This window comes from Amblyomma mixtum, chromosome 6, assembly GCF_055824585.1.
Source record: "Amblyomma mixtum isolate Tamu chromosome 6, ASM5582458v1, whole genome shotgun sequence".
Taxonomy (NCBI): domain Eukaryota; kingdom Metazoa; phylum Arthropoda; class Arachnida; order Ixodida; family Ixodidae; genus Amblyomma; species Amblyomma mixtum.
In genome coordinates, this window is record NC_143017.1 from 15,984,080 (window position 1) to 15,996,924 (window position 12,845).

Consider the following 12,845-nt stretch of genomic DNA (forward strand, 5'->3'; position numbering starts at 1 on the left):
ATCAAAGTTTACTGCTATACTCTGCTTAGTTCTGTAGTTAAAAAACTTAAGTCGATTGCCATTCGAGTTTATTTCGTTGAAAAGGTAGAAACCACCTGTGAATAAGCGAATTATTATAAGCTCGTTAGGAAGTTTTACTTTGTTGTAAAGTATAAGGTCGCTTTTAGCTTAAACAGGTAAATCGGAGGAGATTTTAATTTTGCGACCGCCTACGCAGACGTGCATAGCGGGCTATTTCGCTATAGGGAGGCCAATCAATGGATGAGAAAAACGGACTCACATGCGTATGCAAGAGATTGCTATGATGAGTGAGAACGTAAAACCGTATGGATGAGACTGTGATGTGAAAGAAACTAGCCCAACATGAAGTCTGAACCCAGACGTCACCACGTTAGAATAAATGACACAGGCACAGGTTCACAAGCTACACACAGTCAGTATTAGATTGACAACATCAGTTGGTCATATTGCCGCAGACATTGTTTGTTCATTCTTCAAAGCTGCCGGCACGGGGCTTTATTGCTTTGCTTGTGATGCAAGACGCGGCCAGATTGATCTCGAATTATCGCACCCAGGCAGAGCCGATTCTATGTTGTTCCAGTCTGATGTGGTTGCTTTGCGCGTCGTACCTCAGAAGTTCGCTGTGAGCTCTAAACTGAGCACGGCCGAGAGGGGCGTGCACTCTGTTGACGACTCTTGGCACACGGGTTGCTATCACCGCCGCCGAGTCATTCAGTTAGGCCTGACAGCAGGCGCAAGTTAGGCCAATAAAGAGTCTCCTCAGAAGCCGTTTTTGCTGTCTTCCTGGCTGCCGGAATGCCGTCATCACTGTGTGACATATTGTCACGTAGCAGTTGGTACAGGTAGCGCCGCGTTTAGACGGCAGAGGAACGCCAACACCGAGAAGATGCGACAGCGCACCTTCTTCTCCTTCTTCAGAAGTGAACAGCGTGGCGCACGAGCTGCGTGCCGAACAGCCGCCGAGCGCCTATTGTTGTAGACGCGGCATTACCTCCCTCTCGGAAAGAGCACCAGTCCGATGCCTTAACGAGAAAGTAGGGAGCAATAAAAAAAAACAGTAATGCGCCGCACTTCGTCACTAAATGTCTCGCGAAAAATAGGGCTTCATCCGCACTACATGAACAATCTCTGGTCACTGCTGACGACGAGCACTCCGGGAAGCCCCATCCGGGAGAACTTCATAGGTTACGTCGCTTAGCTGATGGAGAACTCTGTAGGGGCCGAAATACTGCTTGAGTAGTTTTTCGGAAAGACCACGGCGCCGAATGGGGGTCCATACCAATGTCGTCCGGGGCGAACGTCGTCGGTCTGTGGCGGCGGTTGTAACGTCGGGCGTCACGATCTTGTTGGTTCGGGATGCGCACTCTTGCAAGTTATCGAGCTGCTTCTGCGCGAAGCGTGAACTCCTCGGTGCCAACGTTGGGGTCGCGGCCATCATGGGGCAGCATTGCTTCCAACATTGTCGACACTTCGCGACCGCACAACAGACAGAAGGGCGTCCTCCACGTGGTTTCCTGTTGAGCCGTGTTATACGCGAAAGTAATATATGGCAGGATATCGTCCCAAGATCGATGCTCAACGTCAACATACATGGACAGCATGTCTACGATAGTTTTGTTGAGGCGCTCGGTCAGGCCATTCGTCTGGGGATGGTAGGCGGTTGTTTTCCTGTGAGTAGTGCCACTGAGTAGCATGAGGGATTCCAAGAGTTTGGCAGTGAAAGCGGTGCCTCTGTCCGTGATAAATAGTTCTGGAGCGCCATGCCTGAGGATGTGTTCCACGAAAAATTTCGCAGCCTCGGCTGCTGTGCCGCGCTCGAGGGCCTTGGTTCCAGTGTAACGTGTAAGGTAATCAGTGCCGACGGTAATCCACCTGTTTCCCGAAGATGAAGTTGGAAAAGGGCCGGGAAGGTCCATGCCAACTTGCTCAAACGGGAGTGTGGACATTTGAACGGGATGTAAAAGTCCAGCTGGCTTGACAGGGGGTGTTTTCCGTCGTTGACAATTGCGGCACGTGCACACATAGTGTCGTACAGTCGCCACAAGCATAGGCCAGTAATAGCTCTGTATGTAGAAAACCAGCGAAAAGGACGCATTCACAAGGAGGAGAAGTACACAGGACAACGCTGGAAACACAACTGAAAATTCTTTACTTCGCCAACATCAGAACAGGGCGCACATGCGCGAGAGCACCACAAATGCTATCAAAACAGCAAACACAAAACTGATTACGCGAGCGAAGAAACATGTGGCAACCTATGTCCCATTCATGAAAGTGTACTCTTTTGCCGTGAACCTGACAGAGCTGTCGCTGACGCATTCAGTCCCTAACTGCTTGATTTTAAAAGCTTCTAAGATTTCTCGTTCTATCTGTGTTTTGCCGCGGCCGATGATTTTGACATTATGGAACAGAGGGGTGCAGTCTTTGCAGTGGTTGCAATGTCTTGGAAGATTTGCTGTGTTGCCTGGCTGCAGCGAAGTGCGGTGCTGCCTCATACGGTCGTTGACGCATTGACCCGTTTGACCTATGTAGGCCTTACCACAGGACAGTGGGAGCGAGTAAACAACGTCGGTTGTGCATTTGGTGAACATTCTCTGGTGTTTAACATTACATTTCTTTTTTGTGCTGATTTTTGAGATACGTGAACAAAGCGACGACAGTTTGGTGGGCGCAGAAAAGACTACCTTAACACCGTATTTCTTGGCTACCTTCTTAACGTTATGTGAGACTTTATGCAGGTATGGCATTACAGCAGGCCTGGATTCCTCACTAGGCGTCTCATCTCTTTTGTACTGTGACTTAAATTTACTGGTCAAGGTCTCAGCAATAGAAACGAGGACGTCCTCAGGGTAGCCCGCTGACCTCAAGCGGTCATGTTGCGCTAAGAAATTCTTTTGCATACTGTGTGCACAAGACCTACGCAGAGAATTACCGAGGCAGAGGTTGGCAATGCCTCTCTTCACAAGTTTGGAATGTGAGGAGGAGTAGGGCAGCAGGCTTTTCTTGGTCCGTGGAGAGTAGCTCCAGCAAACATGGCTTTGATCAGAGAAGGTGAGAGTCAAATCTAAAAACCTAATTGAGTCATCAAGGGGCACTTCATGAGTAAAACTCAAGTCAGGACAGGTATCAGTAAAGAAGGTCAAGTGTCGAAGCGGCCGCAAATGACATTTTGACCTTCTTTACTGATACCTGTCCTGACTTGAGTTTTACTCATGAAGTGCCCCTTGATGACTCAATTAGGTTTTTAGATTTGACTCTCCCCTTCTCTGATCAAAGCCATGTTTGCTGGAGCTACTCTCCACGGACCAAGAAAAGCCTGCTGCCCTACTCCTCCTCACATTCCAAACTTGTGAAGAGAGCCATTGCCAACCTTTGCCTCGGTAATGCTCTGCGCAGGTCTTGTGCACACAGTATGCAAAAGAGTTTCTTAGCGCAACTTGACCGCTTGAGGTCAGCGGGCTACCCTGAGGACGTCCTCGTTTCTATTGCTGAGACCTTGACCAGTAAATTTAAGTCAAAGTACAAAAGAGATGAGACGCCTAGTGAGGAATCCAGGCCTGCTGTAATGCCATACCTGCATAAAGTCTCACATAACGTTAAGAAGGTAGCCAAGAAATACGGTGTTAAGGTAGTCTTTTCTGCGCCCACCAAACTGTCGTCGCTTTTTTCACGTATCTCAAAAATCAGCACAAAAAAGAAATGTAATGTTAAACACCAGAGCATGTTCACCAAATGCACAACCGATGTTTTTTACTCGCTCCCACTGTCCTGTGGTAAGGCCTACATAGGTCAAACGGGTCAATGCGTCAACGACCGTATGAGGCAGCACCGCACTTCGCTGCAGCCAGGCAACACAGCAAATCTTTCAAGACATTGCAACCACTGCAAAGACTGCACCCCTCTGTTCCATAATGTCAAAATCATCGGCCGCGGCAAAACACAGATAGAACGAGAAATCTTAGAAGCTTTTAAAATCAAGCAGTTAGGGACTGAATGCGTCAGCGACAGCTCTGTCAGGTTCACGGCAAAAGAGTACACTTTCATGAATGGGACATAGGTTGCCACATGTTTCTTCGCTCGCTTAATCAGTTTTGTGTTTGCTGTTTTGATAGCATTTGTGGTGCTCTCGCGCATGTGCGCCCTGTTCTGATGTTGGCGAAGTAAAGAATTTTCAGTCGTGTTTCCAGCGTTGTCCTGTGTACTTCTCCTCCTTGTGAATGCGTCCTTTTTGCTGGTTTTCTACATACCATGCACCAACTGGCCCAACAAGCTACGCTTCTTCAATACCAGTAATAGCTCTTTTTGATCCGAGCCAGAGTGCGGGCTTAGCCGAGGTGACCGGCGGTGGGCTCTTCATGACCCGCCTGCAAGATTTCTTCACGGAGATTCGGTGGAACGACGAGGAGGTAGTCGCTTACGGTTGGAGAAAAGTTGGCTTTGTACAGCACGTTGCTGCGCATACAAAAGGAGGACTGGGTTCTTTCGAAGGGCTGGGGAACCTCCGTGGTACGCGCTTCCAGGAAGTCGATCAGAGGTTTAAGCGCCGGATCCTCACGTTGCTGACTGGAAATAGTCGCTGCGTCTACGGCTGCGATGAGAGGAAAGTCCGGTTCGTCGTCGTCGCGCGCAGCCTCGACTGGATATCTGGACAAGCAGTCGGCACCGTTATGCTGGCGCCCTGATTTATACACGATTGACATATCGAATATCGTGGACATATCGTGGTTTGCAAGCGTCCTCATAATTCATCAAATGCCTGCTGCTGCTGTTCTGTCCACGCGAATGAGACGTCCTCTATTGTAAGATGCGTCAACGGTGCAGCAAGTCGGTAAAAGTTGGAAATGAACCGCCGGTAATACACGGAAAGGCCAAAAAAACGCCGGAACGATTTCTTGTCCGAAGGAGTGGGATGGCTGACGATGACCCACGATTGCTGACGGCATGGCTTAGGAAAAGGAGCTCCTCATTACCAAAGTGGCATTTCTCGGGCTTTTACGTCAGGCCAGCAGGTGTCATAGCCTGTAGCACGGTCAAGAGGCAGGCGCTGGAGTTGTTCATCGAACGTTGGCGAAAATACAACAACGTCGTCCAGGTATACCAAGCACGTTTGCCATTTCAGGCCCGACAAAACAGCGTCCATCATTCTCTGAAATGTTGCCGGAGTCGAACACAAACCGTAAGGCGGGAGCTTGAACTCATAAAGGCCATCCGGCGTCACGAACGCTGTCTTCTCGCGATCCCGCTCGTCAACTTCGATCTGCCAGTAACCACTTTTTAAGTCTGCAGCGAAGAGAAGTAGCGCACGTGCCGCAGCCGGTCAAGAGAAATGGTGGTCCTGACCTGCAGTTCTGCTATCCCCTCTCCCCCTCCTAGATGGACCCTGATGGTAAGCAGCGACCCTTGTGTTTCGGCAACCTCGTGAGCAGATGATACTCGACGGCCAACCCCATGAGGATGTATAAAAATGGTTGGATGCTTTGGACCCTGTGGCTGCGCTGTACACTTGGAAGAACGACGCCAAACTCCGGAATGTCTTAATCGCAATGGATGGCTCACCAAGAACTTGGTTTGAAAAACACGACAGTTCCTTGACTACGTGGGAGAGTTTTAAGAACGTGTGGACGCGTCCTGCGAACAAAAAAAAACAGCACATCTGTGGCTCCAGTTCTGTACTCAACACACCAAAGAGGCTGTGAAGGTGTGCGTCGAAGAACTGGTGGGCCTTGTCAACCGAACCAACACTGCCTTGGCCTAAGATGAAGAGGTCAACTTACTCATGAGAGGCACCAAAGACCACCTTTGCTCCAGGCTGGTGCAAAACTTCCCTGGGACCGTTTTTGAGCTTACCACTAAACGCCGACGATTGAAAAGGCCGCTTCTGTTGTTCTCGCACGCCGTCCCCCAGACCTAGCCTGTCCAGCCTAAAAACGACGATCAAGCCCCAGGAATTGCGATGCCTGCAGGACTCATTCACATTGCGGCGAAGCCGGCCATTCTTTGTCACTGCCCCTACCGACGTATCGGGCTTCCTGGTTTTGCTATTGGCGCACCCGACCACGCTTCGGCCAACGCCAGCAAGAAATTGGCGACCACCTGCGTCGAGAGGAGCATGTGCCTAACCACCATTCTTGCTCGCCATCTCCGTCAGTCTCGCGCTTTTCGTCGCCACGCCGCAGCTACGCAACGGCTTTTCGCGGTAGGTCCTATTCCTCGCAGGGGAAACTAAAGACGGCAACTTTTGGAGGTCAGGTTGCTCACCAGTGAACGAATTTCGAAGACCCTCCACCGACCACACCGTTTCAAGACTCCGAACCCGAAACGCCGACGCCGCACACAAACACCAGCTCGACCGCGACAAGATTCGACTTCAGAATGATTCCACCACAAGGATGAGCCCCGACGACACGCCTTATCCACAATTCACGTGCCCGACGAAGCCGTCACCCGACATCGGACTTAGAAGTGGCTGTCGGCGGCCACAAAGTTATGGCTCTAGTCGACGCAGGAGCCGCTTATTCGGTTATGAATGCAGCATCCGCTGCGCTGCTGAGGGATGTCACGACTGCTTTGGACGGTCTACAAATCCACACTGCAGAAGGCCACCTGACTGCACCACCGGGGCGAAGAGCGCGCGTAACTGTCAACGGACACACCCATTCTCAGACCTTCGAAACGATGCAGTAATATTACCGCGAGCTCGTACTGGGCATGGATTTCCTTAGTGAGCATCAGGCGATCATCGATCTTGAATCCCAGCTTACCACGCTTTCGACGGATGAAGACATCCATTGCATGAGAACCCTCGAGCATTGTTTCCTCAAGAGCCCTGGATGAAGAAGAGAGCGTCCCACCTTGCTCAAGCTTCATGGTCACTCTAGGTGCCACGGAATCAAGGAACATGGGAGCTCTCATCGAGGGAAATCCGAAATTGCTTCTAGACCGAGGAATCGTCATGGCAAGAGGCATCGCCCATTTTGCCAGTGGCCTAGCTAAGCTACTGCTGACGAACATCAGCGAAGAATGCCGGCTCGTAAACAGAGGAACGACAGTAGCCTTCTTAGACGGACTATGCGACGTTCGCGATGTCTTCGCCGTTTGCGATCGGATCTCAGAAGATTCAGCAAGGTACGACAACACGCCCGTCTTCCACAGAAACCCAAATTTTTCCCGAAACAGGCAAGACCAGATCGGCAGTCTGCTTCAAAGCTACAGCGAGTGCTTCTTGTCATTCCCGAAGGTCTGGCAAACGCCGATTGCCAAGCATATAATTGTTACCGGCGAAGCCGCACGAACACTCCGCCAAAGCCTCTACCGTGTGTTGCCGCGAGTACGCCAAGCCATCCAGGACCAAGTAAAAGAAATGCTTCGCGACAACGAAGTTCGTTCTTCGTGGAGAAGTTAATTTCCTGTTCCGCGTCGATTACCGCAGAATAAACAATGTAACGAAGAAACATGTCTATTCCTTACTTCCCATCGACGATACCCCGCCTGCTAGCGGCGCCAAATACTTATCGTCCATCAGCCTGAAAAGCAGACACTGACATACCGAGGTCGATGAAAGGGACCGTAAGATGGTCACCTTCATCACGTCCGGCGGCCTCTACGAGTTCAAGGTAATGCCATTTGGACTTGTGTTCTGCAATCGCAACGTTCCAGCGTATAATGGACACAGTATTGGTGGCCCTGAAGTGCCAGATTTGTCTCTTATACTAAGATGATGTTGAAGTATTCTTCTCGACCTTTGACGACCATCTAAAAAGGCTTCGAACCGCGCTGTAGACAGTGAATTCATTAGGTAAAATAGAGTTGGCCTAGTTGGTATAGCTCCATTTTAAAACAGCGCAAACGACGAGGTACCAGAGAAAAACAGACACAGGATAAACACTTGTCGTGTGTCTTTCTCTGGCCTCTCGTCTTTTGCGCTGTTTTACGATGCTTCAATTCATCAGGGATGACCGAGGGCCATTTCTCTTACGAGAAACTGCGATTGCTAGCCCACATCTTGAGCTGCGATAAAATACACCGAGACCCCAGGACGCCAGCCTTATCACAGTTTCCGTAACTGATGTCTAAAAATCGGGCGCACATTCGGAAGAACACCGCTGCGTGGAACCAATCCCGCCAGTGCGCGCCGTAGTGAATTCTGTAACAGTGGGGAAAGAAACCCCGGAGGGCGCCTAGCCTTCTGTGTGTTGCTGCACTCGCCATTTCGCTCGCCGGCGCGGCGCCAAAGGAAACATGTCCGCGTGCGCCGTTGAACAGTCTTTCGAGTAGATGCTACTTACTGCCGATGCGGCGCGGGGCGTAGCCATGAGCGTGCAGAATGATGCCCTCTCCATTTTGTTCATGTGCCGGCGGCGCTTGGTCGCAAGAAGTGGCTCAATGATCTGGAAGACGGGCTCCGCGCTTGATCAGTGCGGACGTGCGCCCGGCGCATTCCACGGCATACTATGGCAGTGCATACTCATACACATACACACCATTTGTTTAAGCACAATTAAGCACCATAACACAGCCTCATTACGCGCAATTTCTGACACTTAATTACAACTTTTATATTTGGTTATATTTTTTTAATTTCTATATCATCACCACATCTTCCAAAAGCATGCTACCAAGTCATACGCACCACAACACGTTGACTAGGTGCTGCTCTAACACGCCTAAATCAACAACCCTTCTACGTTAAAGGGGCCCAGAAACACAATCTTAGTTGACTGTTTTGCCTGTTGATCGCATACAGGAAGTTACAATGGTGGTATTAGCGTCGGTAATACCGCGTATATTCCGTTTTTTAATATTTTAATGTCCTCCCAACAACAAATTCATGGCTCTGATGGTGTCCCCACACAGTGGCGGGTTTCAGCAACGGATATGACATCTCCTGGCGCGAGCTTGATGATTGTACAAACAGTCAATATACTGCTAATTGTGTGAATAAATAGAGAAACATTTTGTCAGCTGTCTGCGTTTTATATTAGTTCAACAAAAACAACTTGTTTGTCTTAGATAAAAGCCCCGCAAAGCAAGTAAAATGAAAATACACCACCAGGGGCTCTGGCATGGAAATGACACTGCCAGTCTCAGCAAGAACGAGTTACAGAGAGTAGGCAACCGTGGTGTGCAAACTTCCGCGACGTGCTCTGGCAGGCTGCTTTGATTAGTTGCGCCAGGTGCCGTCATCGGGAGAGCGAAATAGGAGTGGGAAGCCCCGCCAAAATCGAGTTGAGGGCAGCGTTTTGTTTGCTTGTATTTTGAAATTTCTTCATTGAATAACTCCCGTTCCTGTTCATCGATTCCTGTAATTCTTTTTAAGTCAGCATCTGTGTGACATAAAGAATCCGCCTGAAGTATAGCCGCTATCCCTCCAAGCAGTGTTTTGCAGCCCTTTAAACTGCATACCAATTGGTTGCCTGTAAAAACTTGGCCACAAAAGAGAAGACTGTTTCTGCCATGAGAGACTAATTGGCACCGATGTAGAAAAGCACTGAGTGTCGAACATGTATTTCTCGATTGCTGGGAGGCTGTATTCTTCTGGGCTGCCCCGAATCATCATCATTATCCTCACTACGCCCACTCCAGGGCAAGAACCTCTCCCATGCCTATCCAATTAGCGCTGTCCTTTTGCCAGGTGTGGCCACCGTATACCCGCAAGCTACTTAATCTCATCCGCCCATGTAACTTTCTGCCGCCCCCTGCTACGATTTACTTCTCTTGGAATCGGCTCCGTTGCCCTTAAGGACCAGCGGTTACCTTGCCTTCGATTTACATGCCCTGCCCAAGCCCACTTCTTCCTATTGATTTCGACCAGAATGTCACTCATCCGCGTTTGTTGCCTCATCCACTCTTCCCGCTTCCGATCTCTTAACGTTACACCCATCATTTTTCTTTCCATAGCCAGCTGCGTTGTCCTTGGCTTAAGCTGACCCCTCTTCGTTAGCCTCCACGTTTGTGCCCCATAGGCGAGTGCCGGTAAGATACAGCTGTTGTAGACTTTTCTCTTCAGGGATATTGGCAAGCTGCCATTCATGATCTGAGAGAACCTGCCGGATACGCTCCACCCGATTCTTAATGTTCAAGTTATTTCCCTCTAATGATCCCGATCGGCGGTCACACCCTGCCGTAAGTATGCGTACTCCCTACCACTTCCAGCAACTCGCTACCAACTGTGAACAGCTGTTCCCTTGATAGACTGTTGAACATTACTTTGGTTTTCTGCATGTTAATTTCTACACCCACTGTTATGCTCTGTTTAACTCAATCATCATGCTTTTCAATTCATCTCTCGAGTATCTTGGTAATAACCGAATAACATTTGTTGAAACAATAAAACCTCTAGGTTTTCTTTTTTTACGCGAATATGTGATGGGATGCCCACTTTGAGCATGTCGAAGCACAACTTTAAACAGTGCCGGAATTTTGCTGTTCACTTCCCGTTTTTTCCATAAAGATTATGATTTATACGCCCTCTTTCTTTCCTAACTTAATTACTGTTTTTTTAGTATGGGGGAACTCTACACAGAGGAACGTTGGACGAATATACCTTTTGCAAAAAATGGCAGTTCGCTGTATTGCAAACGCGAATTTTTATGTCCATACTCAGGGACTATTTAAACACTTCAGTATTGTCCCTGTACATAAATTAAATGAATATTGCTTAAGTGAAATAACCAGGATATATTTCTGCAGTTAGTCGATTTAAAGGCAAATGTTCCCGCTTACCAACTTCGACGCCAAGAATTTTGGCATGTTCCAAGTTCCGGAACTCAACTTGGGTGCCAGATGTTGTGTTCTACTACACCGCGACGTTTAAATGCCCTATATTCCAGCAATGTACTGGTAGAAAAATGTAGCTCCCGTTCCATCAAAACCAGGTTCCTGTCGTAGCTCACCAAATATGAATGGCGGAAGGGTGACACATAACTTCTTCATTTGTTTGTCCTCTTGCTATTGTTGCTCATGTACGCAATATATGTGTTACTATCTTATTTGCTGTGTGCTTGTTGTATGCCATGTATGCTGTATACTGCATGCTATGTTGCTCATGTACTATTATCAGGGAAGGAATTAATATGTTAATATTTTATTTTGCTGTATGTTCGCTGTATGTCATGTACTGGAGGCTCGGGTAGCTTTCAAGTCAAAATTGTTCGCTTTTTGCCTGAGCCTGCCCACAACGTTATGATGTAAATAAAAATTAAATGAAACTGACCAAAGTGGCTGTGTGGGCGTGATGGTGAGACAGGATATAAAGTTGGACCGCACAACCAGACGAGTAAGGTTAGATACGAGATACAAAGGAGCGCTTTTTTGTCGCTCGTCTCTTTCACCGTCCTCGTCTGGTTTGTACGCTACAACTTTATATCATAACTGACCAAGGCAATCTCATCAGCGAATCAGTTTATTTATATTCTCCATTAACTCTTATCTCCAACTGTTCAGAGCTCAGGCCTCGGAATGCTTCCTGTAAACAGGTGGCGAATACCATTGGCGAGATCGTGTCTCTCTGCCTGACGCCCTTCGTTATTGGAATTTTATTGCTGACTTTATGGAGGACTATGATAGCTGTGCCGTTGCTACATATATATTTCAGTATTTACACACAAGACTCTTCGACATCCTGATTCTGCATTGCCTGCATGACTGATGAGGTTTCCACTGAGTCAAATTCTTGCTCGTAATCAATGAAGGCTATATATAGGGGTTGGTTATATTCTGCGCATTTCTATATCACCTGATTGGTAGTGTGAATATTATCTACTGTGGAATATCCTTTGCGAAAGCTTCCCTGATCATTTGGTTGATTGAAGTCTAAGGTTGCCCGCACTCTATTAGCGATTACGTTAGTAAATACCTTGTGAGTGAGTGAGTGAGTGAGTGAGTGAGTGAGTGAGTGAGTGAGTGAGTGAGTGAGTGAGTGAGTGAGTGAGTGAGTGAGTGAGTGAGTGAGTGAGTGAGTGAGTGAGTGAGTGAGTGAGTGAGTGAGTGAGTGAGTGAGTGAGTGAGTGAGTGAGTGAGTGAGTGAGTGACGTAGGCAGACTTTAGCTTACCTTCCGACATTTTTGATGGCTCTTTGGATATGACTGACTGGCTGCCCTTGCCTACAGTTGACAAGAAGTCAACAGAAAGCCTACAGACCACTTTTATAAGGAGTATACCGCGGTCTTGGCAAACACCCTTGCCAAACTTCGTGACCAAGACTTGGGGCTTCTGTCGTGCGGCGCGTTTCCAGGAAACGCGCGTCTTCTCCTCGGTCCGCCGCCCGTTTCAAAAGCGATTCTCTGTCTCTGTCTTGGCTGCGCTCTTAACCCTGCTAACGACGCCAAGCCTCCGCCAGCCATTTTTTTGTACACGTTTAGAATAGCCCGGTCCAAGTTCCGCTTCCTCGATTTGCTTTCCCGGGGTCACAGCTGCCCAGGCACTGCCAGCTAGTGAGCGGTCTCACCTGGCCTCTCTCCTAAACTGTCGAGCGGTAAAGAACTGTGACGAAGGCAGATTATGAGAAGGACGAGAGCAGTGATACTCGAGAAATTCTCAAGATACATTGGGAAACCAGATGAGCAGACGTGTTTTAATGGCGAAAATAACAATGATGGAAGATTTGTGGCCAGTGCCTCTAGGTCACCAAACCTTGTAACGTCATCACAAGACCCGCCGCGCACTAGAAATAAAAATACTAATTGTCGCATCCTTGTTCTCTGAACACATATGCCCAAGCAATAAAATGTAGGATGGAGACGGAGTGCAGCAACTGGTTGAGCCAAAAATAAATTAGGCGTGGTTTAGTCTGGCTCAGCCTGGTCAGTTGCGTTCGCTGCGACGCT